Source organism: Pseudonaja textilis, chromosome 2, assembly GCF_049901715.1.
Source record: "Pseudonaja textilis isolate UNSWEBS1 chromosome 2, rPseTex1.2, whole genome shotgun sequence".
Taxonomy (NCBI): domain Eukaryota; kingdom Metazoa; phylum Chordata; class Lepidosauria; order Squamata; family Elapidae; genus Pseudonaja; species Pseudonaja textilis.
This window is the reverse complement of record NC_141991.1, coordinates 130,925,493-130,947,317: the sequence shown is the minus strand read 5'-3', so window position 1 is coordinate 130,947,317 and position 21,825 is coordinate 130,925,493.

Here is a 21,825-nt window from a genome sequence, read left to right as displayed (position 1 = left end):
TTGAAGGATGCCTTTTTCACTATACCCATACATGAAAACAGCCAATACTTATTTGCTTTTGAATGGGAAAACCCCACCACGGGTCGGAAACAACAGTACACCTGGACTAGGCTGCCCCAAGGACTTAAAAACTCACCAACTCTTTTTGGGGCAGCTTTGGCAAAAGATCTAGAGGCTTTACACATACCGGCCCCTGGCGTAGTGCTGCAGTACATAGATGATCTGTTGGTGACGGGACACACTGGGGAAGTTTGCTGGGACAATACGAGTGAGCTACTCTCCCTCTTACAGAGTCTAGGCTACAAGGCATCTAGAAAGAAAGCACAATTAGTCTTACAGAAGGTCAGATATTTGGGCTATGATATTGAACAGGGGAAACGGGCATAAGGCCATGAGTAGAAGGAGGCTATATGTCAACTTCCTGTACCGACAAATAGAAGAGACTTGCGGGGGTTTCTGGGAGCGGCTTGTTTCTGTCGTATCTGGATCCCCAATTTTAGCCTCATTGCAAAGCCCCTCTATGAAGCTACTAAGGGGGCCGACAGTGACCCGCTCCAATGGAATACTGAGGAGGAGGCCAGCTTCCAGTCACTCAAACAAGCCCTGTTGCAGGCCCCTAGCCTAGGCCTCCCGGACCTAGAGAAACCGTTTCAGTTGTTTGTGGACACTAAACGAAATGTGGCCATGGGAGTCCTTACCCAGAACCCAACACAGAACTCATTCACAATTGTATCCACACTATTGAGGAGACGTACGCCAGTCACCCTGACATGAAGGATATACCCCTCCCTACTCTGGATTACACCCTATTCACAGATGGCACTAGCTACCTACAGGAGGGAATGAGGAGGGCAGGCTATGCAGTGGTTACTCTGAACGATGTATGGGAAGCGGAGCCACTGCCCCCTGGGACAAGTGCACAATTAGCCAAATTACATGCACTTACATGAGCTTTAGAACTAGCCAAAGGATTGACGGTGAACATATACACAGATTCAAAGTATGCTTTCATCACGGTTCAGGTTCATGGGGACCTGTATAAGGAAAGAGGGCTCATCACTGCAGGGGGAAAGGATATTAAATATGGTCCCCAGATATTACGCCTCCTGGAAAGTGTGTGGGCTCCGAATAAGGTGGCAGTCATGCATTGCTGTGGACACCAGAAGGTGGTCATGGATATACAAAATAGGAATGAGCGAGCTGATAGATTCGCACGTGAAGCTGCCCTGGCAGATTTCACCCCCATGGAGAGGAACCTTGCCTGATGATCACCCACGACCCCATTATTCAGATGATGACATGGCTCGACTGGAGGCACTTGAGGCACGCCTAGATGGTCATTGGTGGGTCTTACCAGACAATAGGGTATACATCCCCACTCATATGGCCTGGGAAATTGTACGCCAGATACATCAGCAACTGCACCTGGGAAAAACCGTCCAGACGAAGGCACTCAAAAGGGAATTATATATAGACAAAATCAGTAGTATAGCAGCCAATGTATGTGCTCGGTGCGAAATATGTGCAGCTAACAACCCTAGGCAAGGTCCGCAACTACCCCCAGCCACCAACCCAGAGGCTGCTACCCTTTTGATTACTTGATGATTGACTTCACCGATATGCCTCGCTGTGGTCCATACTATGAGCTTCTAGTTATTGTGTGTACATATACAGGATGGCCTGAGTGTGTACCCACACGCACAAAGAAGGCCACCGAGGTCACTAGGGCATTGCTCCATATTGTAATCCCAAGGTACGGGTTACCCTCTAGGATCTCCTCTGACAATGGTCCGGAATTCATCCACAAAGCAACCCAACAATTGGCTAGGGTATTAGGTATTACTTGGAAGTTACACTGCAGTTTTCATGCCCCTTCTGGGGGTAGGGTAGAAAGAGTCAATAGAACCATTAAAGATGGTTTCCAGTCACCGCTTCAATGTGGCTGGGTGGAAATGAGACGTAACCCCAAAACTAAGTGGGTTTACCATCCAATAGGATTTTTCAATGTATTTATCCTGCAAAAAAAGAAAAGCCTAATAGAAAAGGGCACAACCCTCCTAAGCATACCAATGTGCTGCAAATACATCTGAAGCATCGATTTTGCTCTACAACTTTATCAGGACGTAAACCAAATCCTAAGTGGGTTTACCCTCCAATGGAATTTCTCCATGCATTTTTCGTAGAAAGGTAGAAAACCCTAAAAGAAAAAGTCACAACCTTCCTAAGCATACCAATGCACTGCAAATTCATTGGAAGAATCGGTTTTGCTCTTTGAGTTCATGGGGACGTAACCCTAACCCTAAGTGGCTTTACCCTCCAATGATATTTTTCCATCTATTTTTCCTGGAAAAGTAGAAAAGCCAAATAGGGAAGGGAACAACACTCCTAAAAATACCAGTGAGCTGCAAATTAATTGGAAAAATGGATTTGCTCTACGAGTTCATGGAGATGTTACCCTAACCCTAACCCTAACCCTAAACTTAACCCTAGCCGTAGCAATACCCGTAACCCTTGCCATAGCCCTAATCCTACCCCTAACTCTAATCCTACCCCTATGCTCAGCACAATGGGTTTTTCCAGGTAATTTTCCGGAAAAAGTAGAAAAGCCTAACAGAAAAGGTCAAAACATTCCTAAGCATACCATTTGGGTTGCAAATTCATTGGAAATATCGATTTTTCTGTACAGGTTAATGGGGAATTAACCCTAAACCTAATGCGAACACTAACCCCAGCCCTACAACTAACCAAATGTGATTTATCCATGTATTTTCCCTGGAAAAGTGGAAAAGCCTAATAGAGAAGGGAACATCCCTCCTAAGCATACCAAGGCGCTGCAAATTCATTGGAAACATCGATTTTGCTCTGAGAGTTCATGGGGACGTAACCCTAACCCTAAGTGGGTTTAACCTCCAAAGGGACTTTTCCATGTATTTTCCCTGGAAAAGTAGAAAACCCTGATAGAGAAGGGAACAACCCTCCTAAACATACCAATGCACTGCAAATTCATTGGAAACATCGATTTTGCTCTGAGAGTTCATGGGGACGTAACCCTAACCCTAAGTGGGTTTAACCTCCAATGGGATTTTTCCATGTATTTTCCCTGGAAAAGTAGAAAAGCCTGATAGAGAAGGGAACAACTCTCCTAAGCATACCAATGCGCTGCAAATTCATTGGAAACATCGATTTTGCTCAGAGAGTTCATGGGGACGTAACCCTAACCCTAAGTGGGTTTAACCTCCAATGGGATATTTCTATGTATTTTCCCTGGAAAAGTAGAAAACCCTGATAGAGAAGGGAACAACCCTCCTAAGCATACCAATGCGCTTCAAATTCATTGGAAACATCGGTTTTGCTCAGAGAGTTCATGGGGATGTAACCCTAACCCTAACTGGGATTAACCTACAAAGGGACTTTTCCATGTATATTCGCTGGAAAAGGAGAAAGGACTAATAGAGAAGGGAAAAACCCTCCTAAGCATACCAATGCGCTGCAAATTCATTGGAAACATCGGTTTTGCTCTGAGAGTTCATGGGGACGTAACCCTAACCCTAAGTGGGTTTATACTCTAATGGGATTTTTCCATGTATTTTCCCTGGAAAAGTAGAAAAGCCTGATAGAGAAGGGAACAACCCTCCTAAGCATACCAATGCGCTGCAAATTCATTGGAAACATCGATTTTGCTGAGAGTTCATGGGGACGTAACCCTAACCCTAAGTGGGTTTATACCCTAATGGGATTTTTCCATGTATTTTCCCTGGAAAAGTAGAAAAGATTAATACAGAAGGGAACAACCCTCCTAAGCATACCAATGCGCTGCAAATTCATTGGAAACATCGATTTTGCTCTGAGAGTTCATGGGGACGTAACCCTAACCCTAAGTGGGTTTATACGACAATGGGATTTTTCCATGTATTTTCCCTGGAAAAGTAGAAAACCCTAATAGAGAATGGAACAACGCTCCTAAGCATACCAATGCGCTGCAAATTCATTGGAAACATCGATTTTGCTCTGAGTGTTCATGGGGACGTAACCCTAACCCTAACTGGGTTTAACCTCCAATGGGATTTTTCCATGTATTTTCCCTGGAAAAGTAGAAAAGACTAATAGAGAAGGAAAAAACTCTCCTAAGCATACCAATGCGCTGCAAATTCATTGGAAACATCGATTTTGCTCTACAAGTTCATGGAGATGTAACGCTAACCCTAAGTGCGTTTATACTCCAATGGCATTTTTCCATGAATTTTCCCTGGAAAAGTAGAAAAGCCTAATACAAAAGGGAACAACCCTCCTAAGCATACCAATTCGCTGCAAATTCAGTGGAAACATTGATTTTGCTCAGAGAGTTCATGGGGACGTAACCCTAACCCTAACTGGGTTTAACCTCCAAAGGGACTTTTCCATGTATTTTCCCTAGAAAAGTAGAAAAGCCTGATAGAGAAGGGAACAACCCTCCTAAGCATACCAATTCACTGCAAATTCAGTGGAAACATTGATTTTGCTCAGAGGGTTCATGGAGACGTAACCCTAACCCAAAGTGGGTTTAAACTCCAATGGGATTTTTCTATGTATTTTCCCTGGAAAAGTAGAAAACCCTGATAGAGAAGGGAACAACCCTCCTAAGCATACCAATGCGCTTCAAATTCATTGGAAACATCGATTTTGCTCTACGAGTTCATGGGGACGTAACCCTAACCCTAAGTGGGCTTATACGACAATGGGATTTTTCCATGTATTTCTCCTGGAAAACTAGAAAAGACCAATGGAGAAGGGAACAACCCTCCTAAGCATACCAATGCGCTGCAAATTCATTGGAAACATCGGTTTTCCTCAGAGAGTTCATGGGGACGTAACCCTAACCCTAAGTGGGTTTATACTCCAAAGGGACTTTTCCATGTATTTTCCCTGGAAAAGTAGAAAAACCTGATAGAGAAGGGAACAACCCTCCTAAGCAAACCAATACTCTGCAATTTCATTGGAAACATCGATTTTGCTCTACGAGTTCATGGGGACGTAACCCTAACCCTAAGTGGGTTTAAACTCCAATGGGATTTTTCCATGTATTTTCCCTGGAAAAGTAGAAAACCCTAATAGAGAAGGGAGCAATGCTCCTAAGCATACCAATACGCTGCAAATTCATTGGAAACATCGATTTTGCTCTACAAGTTCATGGGGATGTAACGCTAACCCTAACTGGGTTTAAACTCGAATGGGATTTTTCCATGTATTTTCCCTGGAAAAGTAGAAAGGACTAATAGAGAAGGAAACAACTCTCCTAAGCATACCAATGCGCTTCAAATTCATTGGAAACATCGATTTTGCTCTACGAGTTCATGGGGACGTAACCCTAACCCTAAGTGGGTTTATACGACAATGGGATTTTTCCATGTATTTCTCCTGGAAAACTAGAAAAGACCAATGGAGAAGGGAACAACCCTCTTAAGTATACCAATGCGCTGCAAATTCATTGGAAACATCGGTTTTCCTCAGAGAGTTCATGGGGACGTAACCCTAACCCTAAGTGGGTTTATACTCCAAAGGGACTTTTCCATGTATTTTCCCTGGAAAAGTAGAAAAGCCTGATAGAAAAGGGAACAACCCTCCTAAGCATACCAATGCGCTGCAAATTCATTGGAAACATCGATTTTGCTCTACAAGTTCATGGGGATGTAACCCTAACCCTAACTGGGTTTAAACTCGAATGGGATTTTTCCATGTATTTTCCCTGGAAAAGTAGAAAACCCTAATAGAGAAGGAAACAACTCTCCTAAGCATACCAATGCGCTGCAAATTCATTGGAAACATCGATTTTGCTCTACGAGTTCATGGGGACGTAACCCTAACCCTAAGTGGGTTTAACCTCCAATGGGATATTTCTATGTATTTTCCCTGGAAAAGTAGAAAACCCTGATAGAGAAGGGAACAACCCTCCTAAGCATACCAATGCGCTGCAAATTCATTGGAAACATCGATTTTGCTCTGAGAGTTCATGGGGACGTAAGCCTAACCCTAAGTGGGTTTATACTCCAATGGGATTTTTCCATGTATTTTCCCTGGAAATGTAAAAAAGCCTGATAAAGAAGGGAACAAGCCTCCTAAGCATACCAATGCGCTTCAAATTCATTGGAAACATCGGTTTTGCTCAGAGAGTTCATGGGGATGTAACCCTAACCCTAACTGGGATTAACCTACAAAGGGACTTTTCCATGTATATTCGCTGGAAAAGGAGAAAGGACTAATAGAGAAGGGAAAAACCCTCCTAAGCATACCAATGCGCTGCAAATTCATTGGAAACATAGTTTTTGCTCTACGAGTTCATGGGGACGTAACCCTAACCCTAAGTGGGTTTATACTCCAATAGGATTTTTCCATGTATTTTCCCTGGAAAAGTAGAAAACCCTAATAGAGAAGGGAGCAACGCTCCTAAGCATACCAATGCACTGCAAATTCATTGGAATCATCGATTTTGCTCTACAAGTTCATGGGGACGTAACCCTAACCCTAACTGGGTTTATACGACAATGGGATTTTTCCATGTATTTTCCCTGGAAAAGTAGAAAAGACAAATAGAGAAGGGAACAACGCTCCTAAGCATACCAATGCGCTTCAAATTCATTGGAAACATCGATTTTGATCTGAGGGTTCATGGGGACGTAACACTAACCCTAAGTGGGTTTATACGACAATGGGATTTTTCCATGTATTTTCCCTGGAAAAGTAGAAAACCCTAATAGAGAAGGGAACAACGCTCCTAAGCATACAAATGCGCTGCAAATTCATTGGAAACATCGATTTTGCTCTACGAGTTCATGGGGACGTAACCCTAACCCTAAGTGGGTTTATACGACAATGGGATTTTTCCATGTATTTCTCCTGGAAAACTAGAAAAGACCAATGGAGAAGGGAACAACCCTCCTAAGTATACCAATGCGCTGCAAATTCATTGGAAACATCGGTTTTCCTCAGAGAGTTCATGGGGACGTAACCCTAACCCTAAGTGGGTTTATACTCCAAAGGGACTTTTCCATGTATTTTCCCTGGAAAAGTAGAAAAGCCTGATAGAGAAGGGAACAACCCTCCTAAGCATACCAATGCGCTGCAAATTCATTGGAAACATCGATTTTGCTCTACAAGTTCATGGGGATGTAACCCTAACCCTAACTGGGTTTAAACTCGAATGGGATTTTTCCATGTATTTTCCCTGGAAAAGTAGAAAAGACTAATAGAGAAGGAAACAACTCTCCTAAGCATACCAATGCGCTGCAAATTCATTGGAAACATCGATTTTGCTCTACGAGTTCATGGGGACGTAACCCTAACCCTAACTGGGTTTATATGACAATGGGATTTTTCCATGTATTTTCCCTGGAAAAGTAGAAAAGCCTGATAGAGAAGGGGACAACCCTCCTAAGCATACCAATGCGCTGCAAATTCATTGGAAACATCGATTTTGCTCAGAGAGTTCATGGGGACGTAACCCTAACCCTAACTGCGTTTAACCTCCAATGGGATTTTTCCATGTATTTTCCCTGGAAAAGTAGAAAAGCCTGATAGAGAAGGGAACAACCCTCCTAAGCATACCAATGCGCTTCAAATTCATTGGAAACATCGATTTTGATCTGAGGGTTCATGGGGACGTAACCCTAACCCTAACTGGGTTTAACCTCCAATGGGATTTTTCCATGTATTTTCCCTGGAAAAGTAGAAAAGACTAATAGAGAAGGAAAAAACTCTCCTAAGCATACCAATGCGCTGCAAATTCATTGGAAACATCGATTTTGCTCTACAAGTTCATGGAGATGTAACGCTAACCCTAACTGGGTTATACGACAATGGGATTTTTCCATGTATTTTCCCTGGAAAAGTAGAAAAGACTAATAGAGAAGGGAACAACCCTCCTAAGCATACCAATGCGCTGCAAATTCATTGGAAACATCGACTTTGCTCTACAAGTTCATTGGGACGTAACCCTAACCCTAAGTGGGTTTATACTCCAATGGGATTTTTCCATGTATTTTCCCTGGAAAAGGAGAAAACCCTAATAGAGAAGGGAACAACGCTCCTAAGCATACCAATGCACTGCAAATTCATTGGAAACATCGGTTTTGCTCTGAGTGTTCATGGGGACGTAACCCTAACCCTAACTGGGTTTAACCTCCAAAGGGACTTTTCCATGTATTTTCCTTGGAAAAGTAGTAAAGCCTGATAGAGAAGGGAACAACCCTCCTAAGCATACCAATTCGCTTCAAATTCATTGGAAACATCGATTTTGCTCTACGAGTTCATGGGGACGTAACCCTAACCCTAAGTGGGCTTATACGACAATGGGATTTTTCCATGTATTTCTCCTGGAAAACTAGAAAAGACCAATGGAGAAGGGAACAACCCTCCTAAGCATACCAATCGCTGCAATTCTGGAAACATCGGTTTCCTCAAGAGTTCATGGGCGTAACTAACCTAAGTGGTTTTCTCAAGGACTTTTCATGTATTCCTGAAAATGAAAACTGATAGAGAGGAACTCCTTTTCATGTTTAATACCACTGAAGCATACCAATGCGCTGCAAATTCATTGGAAACATCGATTTTACTCACAAGTTCATGGGATGTAACCCTAACCCTAACTGGGTTTAACTCCAAGGGATTTTTCCATGTATTTTCCTGGAAAAGTAGAAAAGACAATACATAGAGCGGGAAACAACTGCTCCTAAGCATACCAATGCGCTGCAAATTCATTGGAAACATCGACTTTGCTCTAAAAGTTCATGTGGACGTAACCCTAACCCTAAGTGGGTTTATACTCCAATGGGATTTTTCCATGTTTTTTTCCTGGAACAGTAGAAAAGATTAATACAGAAGGGAACAACCCTCCTAAGCATACCAATGCACTGCAAATTCATTGGAAACATCGGTTTTGCTCAGAGAGTTCATGGGGACGTAACCCTAACCCTAACTGGGATTAACCTCCAAAGATACTTTTCCATGTATTTTTCCTGGAAAAGTAGAAAAGCCTAATAGAAAAGGGAACAACGCTCCTAAGCATACCAATGCACTGCAAATTCATTGGAAGCATTGATTTTGTTCTGAGAGTTCATGGGGACGTAACCCTAACCCTAAGTGGGTTTAACCTCCAATGGGATTTTTCCATGTATTTTCCCTGGAAAAGGAGAAAAGATTAATAGAGAAGGGAACAACCCTCCTAAGCATACCAATGCGCTGCAAATTCATTGGAAACATCGGTTTTGCTCAGAGAGTTCATGGGGACGTAACCCTAACCCTAACTGGGTTTAACCTCCAAAGGGACTTTTCCATGTATTTTCACTGGAAAAGGAGAAAAGCCTAATAGAGAAGGGAACAACACTCCTAAGCATACCAATGCGCTGCAAATTTATTGGAAACGTCGACTTTGCTCTACAAGTTAATGGGGACGTAACCCTAACCCTAAGTGGGTTTATACTCCAATGGGATTTTTCCATGTATTTTCCCTGGAAAAGTAGAAAAGCCTAATAGAGAAGGGAACAACGCTCCTAAGCATACCAATGCACTGCAAATTCATTGGAAACATCGGTTTTGCTCATAGAGTTCATGGGGACGTAACCCTAACCCTAAGTGGGTTTAACCTCCAATGGGATTTTTCCATGTATTTTCACTGGAAAAGGAGAAAAGCCTAATAGAGAAGGGAACAACGCTCCTAAGCATACCAATGCGCTGCAAATTTATTGGAAACGTCGACTTTGCTCTACAAGTTCATGGGGACGTAACCCTAACCCTAAGTGGGTTTATACTCCAATGGGATTTTTCCATGTATTTTCCCTGGAAAAGTAGAAAACCCTAATAGAGAAGGGAACAACCCTCCTAAGCATACCAATGCGCTGCAAATTCATTGGAAACATCGATTTTGCTCTACGAGTTCATGGGGACGTAACCCTAACCCTAAGTGGGTTTATACTCCAATGGGATTTTTCCATGTTTTTTTCCTGGAACAGTAGAAAAGATTAATAGAGAAGGGAACAACTCTCCTAAGCATACCAATGCACTGCAAATTCATTGGAAACATCGGTTTTGCTCAGAGAGTTCATGGGGACGTAACCCTAACCCTAACTGGGATTAACCTCCAAAGAAACTTTTCCATGTATTTTTCCTGGAAAAGTAGAAAAGCCTAATAGAAAAGGGAACAACGCTCCTAAGCATACCAATGCACTGCAAATTCATTGGAAACATCGATTTTGATCTGAGAGTTCATGGGGACGTAACCCTAACCCTAAGTTGGTTTAACCTCCAATGGGATTTTTCCATGTATTTTCCCTGGAAAAGGAGGAAACCCTAGTAGAGAAGGGAACAACACTCCTAAGCATACCAATGCACTGCAAATTCATTGGAAACATCGACTTTGCTCTACAAGTTCATGTGGACGTAACCCTAACCCTAAGTGGGTTTATACTCCAATGGGATTTTTCCATGTTTTTTTCCTGGAACAGTAGAAAAGATTAATAGAGAAGGGAACAACTCTCCTAAGCATACCAATGCACTGCAAATTCATTGGAAACATCGGTTTTGCTCTGAGAGTTCATGGGGACGTAACCCTAACCCTAAGTGGGTTTAACCTCCAATGGGATTTTTCCATGTATTTTCCCTGGAAAAGGAGAAAACCCTAATAGAGAAGGGAACAACGCTCCTAAGCATACCAATGCACTGCAAATTCATTGGAAACATCGATTTTGCTCTACAAGTTCATGTGGACGTAACCCTAACCCTAACTGGGTTCATACTCTAATGGGATTTTTCCATGTATTTTCCCTGGAAAAGTAGAAAACCCTAATAGAGAAGGGAACAACCCTCCTAAGCATACCAATGCACTGCAAATTCATTGGAAACATCGATTTTGCTCTACGAGTTCATGGGGACGTAACCCTAACCCTAAGTGGGTTTATACTCCAATGGGATTTTTCCATGTATTTTCCCTGGAAAAGCAGAAAAGCCTGATAGAGAAAGGAACAACCCTCCTAAGCATACCAATGCGCTGCAAATTCATTGGAAACATCGGTTTTGCTCAGAGAGTTCATGGGGACGTAACCCTAGCCCTAACTGGGTTTAACCTCCAATGGGATTTTTCCATGTATTTTCCCTGGAAAAGGAGAAAACCCTAATAGAGAAGGGAACAACTCTCCTAAGCATACCACTGCGCTGCAAATTCATTGGAAGCATCGATTTTGCTCTGAGAGTTCATGGGGACGTAACCCTAACCCTAACTGGGATTAACCTCCAAAGAAACTTTTCCATGTATTTTTCCTGGAAAAGTAGAAAAGCCTAATAGAAAAGGGAACAACGCTCCTAAGCATACCAATGCACTGCAAATTCATTGGAAACATCGATTTTGATCTGAGAGTTCATGGGGACGTAACCCTAACCCTAAGTGGGTTTAACCTCCAAAGGGACTTTTCCATGTATTTTTCCTGGAAAAGTAGAAAAGCCTAATAGAGAAGGGAACAAGGCTCCTAAGCATACCAATGCGCTGCAAATTCATTGGAAACATCGGTTTTGCTCTATGAGTTCATGGGGAGGTAACCCTAACCCTAAGTGGGTTTATACTCCAATGGGATTTTTCCATTTATTTTCCCTGGAAAAGTAGAAAAGCCTAATAGAGAAGGGAACAACGCTCCTAAGCATACCAATGCGCTGCAAATTCATTGGAAACATCGATTTTGCTCTACAAGTTCATGGGGATGTAACCCTAACCCTCACTGGGTTTAACCTCCAAAGGGACTTTTCCATGTATTTTCCCTGGAAAAGTAGAAAACCCTAATAGAAAAGGGAACAACGCTCCTCAGCATACCAATGCGCTGCAAATTCATTGGAAACATCGATTTTGCTCTACAAGTTCAGGGAGACGTAATCCTAACCATATTTGGGTTTACCCTCCAGTGGGATATTTCCATGTATTTTTCCTGGAGAAATAGAAAAGCGTAATGGAAAAGATGACAACCCTCCAAAGCATACTAATGTGCTGCAAATTCTTTGGAAATATAGATTTTGGTCTACGAGTTCATGGGGATGTAACCCTAACCCTAAGAGGGTTTAACCTCCAATGGGATTTTTCCATGTATTTTTCCTGAAAAGGTAGAAAAGCCTAATAGAAAAGGGAACAACCTTCCTAAGCATACCAATGCGCTGCAAATTCATTGGAAACATCGATTTTGTTCTACGAGTTTATGGGGATGTAACCCTAACATTAAGAGGGTTTATACTACAATGGGATTTTTGCATGCATTTTCCCTGAAAAATTAGAGAAACCTGACTGAAAAATGAGCACCCTCCTAAGTATACTGATGCGCTGCGAATTCATTGGTAACATGTTTCCTATGTTTCTATGTTTCCTAGTAAAATGCATGGGAAAGTCCCCTTGTTGGTATAATCCAGCTAGGGTCAGGGTTAGGTCTCTATGTATTCCCAGAGCAGAATGGAGATATCCAATGGATTCAGAGCAGATGATTATGCTTAGGTGGACACTGATATTTTGAACATTATTTATCTACATTTGCTACTATAATATATGGGACAGTTCCTTTTGGGTTGTAATCTCCCTGTGGTTCAGGTTAGGTCGCCATGAATTTAGAGAGCAAAATGGGGATCACTGACGGATTCGGAGCACATGATTATGCTTAGAAGGGCATTGACTTTTTGAGCCTGCTTTATCTACATTTCCTGATAAAATACGTGAGAATGTCCCCTTGCAGGGAAATCCTCCTAGAGTTAGCATTAGCTCTCCATGAATTTGTAGAGAAAAAAAGACATCACCAAAGGATTTGGAATGTTTTATTATGGTTAGGATTGTAGTGACTTTTCTAGCTTGGCTTATCTTTGTTTCCTGGTAAAATATATGGGAAAATTATTATTAATTTTTGCCAATTTTGTGTTTCTATCACTGCAAACTTCTTTCTGCTTTCTACAAAATCCTGTTGGAATACCTTCATTCCTGTTGGTAAAGACTAAATGAAAATAGGAGCTGAATAGCTCTATCTTTTTCTTCATCTAGAACAGAAACATTGCATTCAAATAATTTCCTTCCTTTGGTCAACATCGTCTGACGAATCGTTCCATACTATTTCAACAAGAATCTGCTATTATCTTGTGCCAACCTGGCTCAATGCAGAGATATGCCACCAGGAGGAGCTGCCACATTAATTGTGTATGAATGGCAAATATTTCACTGCCAACTCATCTTGTGTCTAAGCTGTTTTCTACCTGGCACGCTGCAAAATGAAGACTATTTTAAAAGTGTAACTTAATAAATAAAAGTATTTATTTTATTACACTACATTGTATTGTATGGAATTTATGTCATATAAGTATAGATTGCTTTGTTTTTCTAAGCAGGCTGTTTCTTTGATTCATGCAACGTCTCCAGACCAAACATAATTGAAATTAATGGGAATGTAGTTATGGGGGCTGATTACCCCAATTATTCCAGTGATACTTTATACGAATTACTTAATTGACAAGCCAAAATAATGGCACTGAAAGGACATTTTTAAAAGAACAACAGAACTGGATAACATCTCAAACCGTACGAGTTAAAGTTGCTTAAATTAATTCAATGGTGCACTTCCAATAAGGAAGTTGGAGGGGAATGACAGTGGTGGGATTCAAATATTTTTACTACTGGTTCTCTGGGCGTGGCTTGGTGAACATGGCATGTCGTGATGGGCATGGCTTGGTGGGCATGGCAGAGGAAGGATACTGTAAAATCCCCATTCCCTCCCCACTCCGGAGGGAAGGTTACTGCAAAATCTCCATTCCCTCCCCACCCCACTAACCTGCTTTCCAGCTCTATTCTCCTGTGCAGGGCAACAAAAGAAGATCCAGCCGATCAGCTGGGACTCAGGAGGCAGAGAATAGATGGGGGCAGGACCAGTCAGAGGTGGTATTTGCTGGTTCTCCCAATTACTCAAAATTTCTGCTACCGGTTCTCCAGAACTGGTCAGAACCTGCTGAATACCACCTCTGGAGAACAATACAAATTATATTACAGTATTGTAAAAAGAAAGACAAAAAAATTTAATCTGAAAGATGGAAGAGTTCCTAGAAATGTAGGACTGGTGCTAAGCCAAGCATCAGCTTAAAAGAGTAATGCTTCCATCTAGTCAGGTTCAATTCCTAAATAGCTATGTTGACATGTCAATGTAATTTCTTGGCAACAGAGCAGAATTGATTTCTTGTTGTCTTCTCCCAAGGTGAATTTTGACTTCCCAGTTTCTATAATAGTTCTAGGACAGGAATGTTCAACTTTGGCAACTTTTAAGCTCTGTGGACTTCAACTTCTAGAATTCCTCCACCAGCCCTGCCAAAGTTGCCATGTTAGGATACCCCTGCTTTAGGATCTCTTAGTGGAGTCCCAGCCAAGCACTAAGATCTGACCCTGCTTCGCATTTTTAAGAGCAATCACGTTTGGCAATGGGCTGCCACTTTAGCCCTTACCTAACTTGCAGAGCCATCCATTTTTAAAAGAGGTTAACAGTGGTATTTCATGCAAAAAGCCAGCAAATATTATGTTTTTCATCATGGAAAAACACTGCAGTAGTGGTGATGGCTGTTTTTATCACAGTACTGATAAAGGCAATACAGGTGGCAATTCTATTCCTCTTATAGTATTTGAACTATCCACAGAATGGCAATAGAGCAGCAGCTACCCCAATGTTGCTCTTCTGGTTCCAGAACTTCCTAGAAATGTTTCCATGACAGCCTCTCTAAGGCATAGGCTTTGGAACACAATGTTTACATGAAACACTTAAGCTGATGAACCATACTTTGCCCTCGTGTTTCTCAACCTCATAGACTTTAAAGACTCCCAGAATTCCCCAGCCAGCTGGGTGATTTTTCCCCAGTCACCCTCTCTCAGCCCTACCTACCTCACAGGATAGTTGTTGTGAAGAACATAGGAGGAGGAAGGAGTATTAGGTGAGTTAACCACCTTGAGTTATTTATTTTAAAAAAACAGGTGAAATTAAAAAAAATATTCTGGGAATTGGAGTTGACATATTTTAAAGTTGTTATACTGTAGTTGAGAAACATTGTTTTAGCCTGACAAGACCAGCCTGTGTGATGAGTTTCATGGTTTAGCATATTCTCGGAATCCAGAAAATTGGATTAAATTCAATTAATCATAGATTTGTTGTCCTCAGTAGAGCAGTCCCCAACAGGAAGGAAAGTAGCCTGCTGCTGTGATTTTGAAATTGCAGTTTTATGCAGATATAAGATGGGGGGGAATGTGTGGCATGGTTTACAGACATGTTAAGTCACTGTTTGTTTGTGTGTTATTTAATTACTGACAATCAATAGGCTTTGTGCACTTAACCACAGTAGAGATATACAAGCAGTTTAAGCACAAAGTAGGTTATGGGTAAAGATGCTGGTGAAATAGTTAAATAAAATCAGCAAAAAAAAACAACCCACTTGCTAATAATTGTTAAAGCCACAAGATCACAAGGGGCATTTCTGAACAAGTCACCATCCTTCTTGCCACAAGATTACAGGGGAGAAAATGGCTGTTGTGAACAGGAGAATGACCAGCATCATTTTACAAGGAAGGTCTCTAAAGGGTTGCTTCTAAGCTCCTGGCTTCTGACACTTTCTTTGCTGGCACAAAGGAGTGTCCTTGAACCACCAGTTGTGCAACCTGTAACCTTATCTGCCATGTGATGACTTCATGGAATTAACAATCATCAGAAGAAAGGAAAGAAGCCAGCAACAACAGTAGACACTGGAGCACCAAGGTGGTGTTTATTTACTAATGTTTTGAATTAGGCTATATCACCTAATCATGCTGGAGTTGTAACCCAGCATATCTAGAGAACATCAGATGGGAAATTTAACATGGATATAAACAATGCGGTGTTGGCCAATATCTAAATTTTATAGCAAAAAAAGGGTTTTTTTCTAAACTTTGAATCTCTAGATTTTGGAAGTTTACAAAGCATATAGCCCTAGGCTATGGTCCATGGAGGCTGAGGTTGATAACTACTAGAAACTTAACAGCTTTGCTGGGTCAACCAAAATAATGAAATGTCATTTAAAAAGCCCCTCCCTTTTGAAAATAGTAGGATTTTCATCATTTTTTATTTATTTATTAATTGATTTGATTTGACTTGATTTGTCAATCGCTTACAAGATAATAGGTATAAGTATAAACATGAGTAAGAATACAGGAAATAGGTACGAATGAATGGGGACAATAGGACAGGGGTGGTAGGCACAATTGTGCACTTATGCACACCCCTTACAGACCTCTTAGGAATGGGGTGAGGTCAATAGTGGATAGTTTAAGGTTAAAGGAGTGGAGATTAGAGGATGTAACAACAGAGTCAGGTAGTGCATTTCAGGCATTGACCACTCTGCTACTGAAGTCGTACTTTCTGCAATCAAGTTTGGAGCAGTTTACATTGAGTTTGTATCTGTTATGTGCTCTTATATTGTTGTGGTTGAAGCTGAAGTAGTTGTTGACTGGTAGGACATTGTAGCAAATAATTTTGTGTACTATACTTAAGTCCAACTGTAGGCAGCGTAGTTCAAGGTTATCCAGGCTCAAAATTTCAAGCCTGGTGATATAGGGTATTCTGTCCATGATCTTGCTGATTTTGACCAGGGCCAAGAGCTCTGCAAAAGCATTTTCCTTTATACAGTGGGCAAGTGCATTTAGGAAACTAACAAATATGGACAAGTAAGTAATTCCTCTTTTCCAATCCTGCATTACTAAACAAAACAACATTGGTAGAAACCCAACAACCAGTACACCAGCGCATGGCACAACCTAAGAGATCAAACCCATCAGGACAAGATTCAGCAGTCCATCTGCATTTGAAAGACGAAAGGTCACTCTTTTGAAGACAGTGAAGTCCACATGTTGGATAGAGAGGACCATTGGTTTGAAAGAGAAGTAAGAGAGGCCATTTATGTGAACACAAAGCAACTCAATAGAGCAGGAGGAATAGAAGACACCACCTATTTCCAGTCTACAATTCAGCTTTTGCAGGAGTTCTAAGAAGATTCCATAACCAATTGTACCCTGATTCAGATGACCCTGAAATGAAAGATAAACCCTCAAGTGGCCTCACCACAAGAGCTCTCAGGGAGAGTGTTAACAACCAGATGACTGCAAAGAAATACAATCCTTCCCTTCTGCCCCACTATCACCATCCGATCAGAGCCTATCCTTCCATCCCGCTACCATCCAGTACCTATGTTTACACACACACACACACACACACACCCCATCACAACTGATGAAGCTTCTTGGTTGAGAAGTGAAACATTTTCTTCTTCCTCAGGGGAAAAACAGTCCAACTGCTGTTTGAAAAAAAGTGGGGGGGAGCACTTTTGAGACAACTATGACCTTGTCCTGGATGACACAGAATCTCCACAGACACTATGGACATACTAGCCTTAAATAATAGTGGATGATGAGACCGTAATAATTTACTGTAGGACAGTGTTTAAGGTACTGGCCTGGGACTAGAGAGATCTAAATTTGTCTCAGTCATGGAGTTGGTTTTCTTTCTCAGTCCAACCTATCTCACAAACTTCCTATCTTGGAAACTATCCTGAGATCTCCCCACATGCCAGCTTAAATTCTCAGAGGAAGCATGGGATATTAGTAAGATGATATCCTCACAGCCATCACCACCACAAGAATTGCTAGTGACTAGAACCACTGCCAAGCCTCACATGGGTGGAGCTATTCTCAATAACTGAATTCTGCTATTGTACGAAGTCATAGCAGTTTGTTTGTTTTTGACTCAATATGTTTTGTGAAGCAAATCAAGTGGGATGGCACCGGACGTATTTCTACCCTCACAAGGTATCTTTATACCTCTCTGTATTCGTTTACAGCTTCATTTTTAACTATCGGCCTATACATACTGGACCTGCTTGCCTCACGTACCTGCTTAAGGCACTGTCAGGAGGTAGGTGTTCTATCAAGAATAATAGCCGGGTAGCTTGGCAACCGCTCCTCCACAAGCTTCATGCCACAGAAATATCTGCACATAAGTTTGAACACATTTCTGCTTCCTCAAATGAAATACTGAAAACAAGTATGAGGTTTAACAATCAGATATGGAAATATGTAGTTCTTCAGTGATCTCTAAAGGTATCACTTCTGGAAGATTAGCAAATGCTGGGTAAATATAAAAATGTGACACAGGTCCCAATCCAGTGATGGGATTCAAAAATTTTTACCACCTGTTCTATGGGTGTGGCTTGGTGGGCGTGGTGTGGCTTGGTGGGCATGGCAAGGGAAGGTTACTGCAAAATCCCATTCCCTCTCCACCCCACTAACCTGCTTTCCAGCTCCGTTCTCCTATGCAGGGCAACAAAAGAAGACCCAACTTATCAGCCGGGACTTGGGAGGCAGAGAATAGATGGGGGTGGGGCCAGTTAGAGGTGGTATTTGCTGGCTTTCCGAACTACTCAAAATTTCCGCTACCGGTTCTCCAGAACTGGTCAGAACTTGCTGAATAGCACCTCTGTCCCAAGCACTTAATATCATGCAGGGGACCCTTAAGTAGCACTAGCCATATTTACATTAGCACCATACCATAAGACTGTTAACTTTTTGCATGCACAGAGACCCTCCGTTTTTTAAACAGCAAAGTTTACATTGTAAAAGGGGTCATGCTATCAACTTCTCCCATGCAATCTGTTTGCAATGGGAGAATAGCTAACAGGGTAACATCTTTTCTTTTTCTGGGTAGTCAGCAACCATGCTTTCAGGTATGGGTGTTAGATCCAACTTTTCTGTGCTGATAATAGAAGGAATTCCCTTTTTTGGGAAACAACGAGATCCATTGCAAACTCCCTAGTTCAGTGTTTCCCAACCTAGGCAACTTTTAAGTTGTGTGGACTTCAAGTCCCAGTGGAATTCCCCCAGTCAGCATGACTGACAGTGGTTCTTTGATCTCCGCCTTCATAGAAGAGATGTGTTGTACACTGGAACATTTCCTTTCCTTTCTTCTAGGAGACTTTTCAGGATCCAGACATCTCCTTCTCTGCAGTGGAGACTTTCGAGAAGTTTGATCAGTAGCAGAACTGAATGAAGGAGATAAGCCAAGAGCCAGGGAAACAACACACAACACACAAGTACACACTTGAATCAGGAAGACGGTTGGCTGCTTAAGATACTGCAAAGAAGTTTTTCATCCCACGTGAAAAACTTCTTTTTCTCACTTCCTCACTTTCAGAAAGACCTAATGGTTGGCCTAACTAAATGTATCAGGTGAGTTGAAACTATTGATTCGAGGTGGCAGCTACACAGGTAGAAACCCTGCAGAAATAGGCAGGTGTGCAGATTATTTCAAACCTAAACTGGATGGATTACAGCACGGGTGTCAAACTCGTTGCGTCAGATTGCCATCACGTGACATATTGCAATGTTTTTCCCCTTCGCGGAGCTGGGGTGGGCGTGGCCTGTGCGTGATGCATCTGGCTCGTGCACTGCCAGTTTGACACCCCTGGTACAGGGACCCTCAAGGGCAGGGGTTCCCAACCTGGGGTGCTTCCACCCCCTGGGGGTGCGAGACGATATTCCAGGGGGTGCGAGAAAAGTCCAGGTAAATAATAGGATATTGGCTATATGTTGGCATTTTTATTTATTATGCAATAGATTAACTTTGTTTTCATTTTAGAGTTAAGTATTGTTATTTAGTGGCCGTCACATACATAGCTGAAAAGATTCAATCCTACCATATATTTAACGCGTTCAGTAGTTCCTAAAGTCTAAATTTCAGGGGGTGCGAGGTTTGAGTGAAATTTCTTTAGGGGTGCGGGGCGAAAAAAAGGTTGGGAACCACTGATCTAGGCAATGTTGTATGCTTTGTGGAAATGAGACCATCTTATTGCTCAGGAGACAGAAATGGAAAAAATAGAGCAATAAAACTATCTGTAATTAGTACAGAAACTTATCATAACATGGACCTTCTATGCTCCTTTTTTATGTTTCCTTTAATCAACTGCTGAGGCATATTATTGTGGCAACATAGAAAAATAATAGATAAATTAATAAAGAAAAGTACATAAATACCCATTCACCTCTTCCCAGATTAAAAAAGTTATTTCCTGTATGATCAGGTTTACAGTAACCCCAGTTGGTGGCAGCTGACATCAGGAGGCAAAAATTTTGAGCCAAGCATAACAAGGAGTGAATTGGCAGGATGGCTTGTTAGCCTGATTTTGTTCCGTCTTTTTCCTCCCCCACCTTTTTAAACCTCCCCACTCCACTTTTTATTGTCTGTTGTGCAAACACTAGTCTTATAATCAGCTAGCTAGCCCTTCAAAACAGCTTCTGAACAGGGCCATTTTAGTATTTCCTTTATTGCTGTGGTTTGTTTAGCAAATGTGCTATTTTGTGTGGCCTCATACTTTAATTTGACATTCCAAATTATTAAAGTATTTTCTCTGGAAAAAAAAACCAGCTATATATTTTTTCTCCAACAACCATTTTCCACCATGTGAAGCTGAATTTTTAGAAAACTTTTTTTTTGTCAGTATGAAATTCCTTTTTCTCACCTTCTACAGGTAGTCCTCAACTTACAACAGTTCACATAGTGGTTGTTTGAAGCTACAACGGAACTGGGGAAAAAATGACTTACAACCATTTTTCACACTTATGACCATTGCAGCATTCGCACGGTCACTTGATCAAAATTCAGACCCGTGGCAACTGATGGTTGCAGAGTCCCAGAGTTGTGTAATTCCCTTTTGCGATGTTCTGGCAAGCAAAATCTACGTGGAAGCCAGATTCACATAACAACCATGTAACAAACTTAACAACTGCGGTGATCCACTTAACAATGCTGGCAAGAGAGGTCGCAAAATGGAGCAAAACTCACTTAACACCTGTCTCATTTAGCAACAAAAATTTTGGGCTCAATTGTGGTCCTAAATCAAGGACTACCTGTGTTAAGTCTGGGCAGTGGGTCCCAAGGAGACGAGACTCGAGATAGTGACAACAGCTCTTTATTAGGAAACCAGATACTGAGACAAAACTCCCAGCCGAGGCAGCTCCTTTTATAGAGCTGGCTGCAGCTAGGCAGCCTGTGACATGCATTTGAGCTTGCCGCGCTTGGTTTTACCCAATCGCAGCAGCTGAATAAGAACCAATCAGAATGCTTAGTTCTGTCCAATCACGGCCCAGCTTTTCCAGACCAATAGGAATGCAGGCCTACAAGCCTGCTAGTATGGAATCCTTGGAATCAGTCGCTATTGTACTGCATTGTTGCTCACTGCTGAAAGCACAGATTGTCAAGAACCGGAGAGATGTTTAAGCAGAGGTGGGATTCAATTTTTTTTACTACTGGTTCTGTGGGCGTGACTTGGTGGGCATGGCATGGCTTGGTTGGTGTGGCTTGGTGGGTGTGGCAGGGGAAAGATACTGCAAAAATCCCCATTCCCTCCCCACCCCACTAACCTGCTTTCCAGATCCGTTCTCCTGGGCAGGGCAACCAAAGAAGACCCAGTTGATCAGCTGGGACTCGGGAGGCAGAGAATAGATGGGGGCGGGGCCAGTCAGAGGTGGTATTTGCCGGTTCTCCGAACTACTCAAAATGTACACTACCGGTTCTCCAGAACTGGTCAGAACCTGCTGAATACCCACCTCTGTGTTTAAGCCTGTCTCTGGTTGTTGCCCAGCACTTTCTCTGAGCCCGAGTTGATGATTCTGTCTGTTGCTAAGCAAAGCAGTTGTTGAGTTTTGATCCATTTTACAACCTTTTTTTTTAAAACGTTAAGCGAATCACTGCAGTTGTTAAAGTGAATGATGCGGTCATGAAATGTACCTGGCTT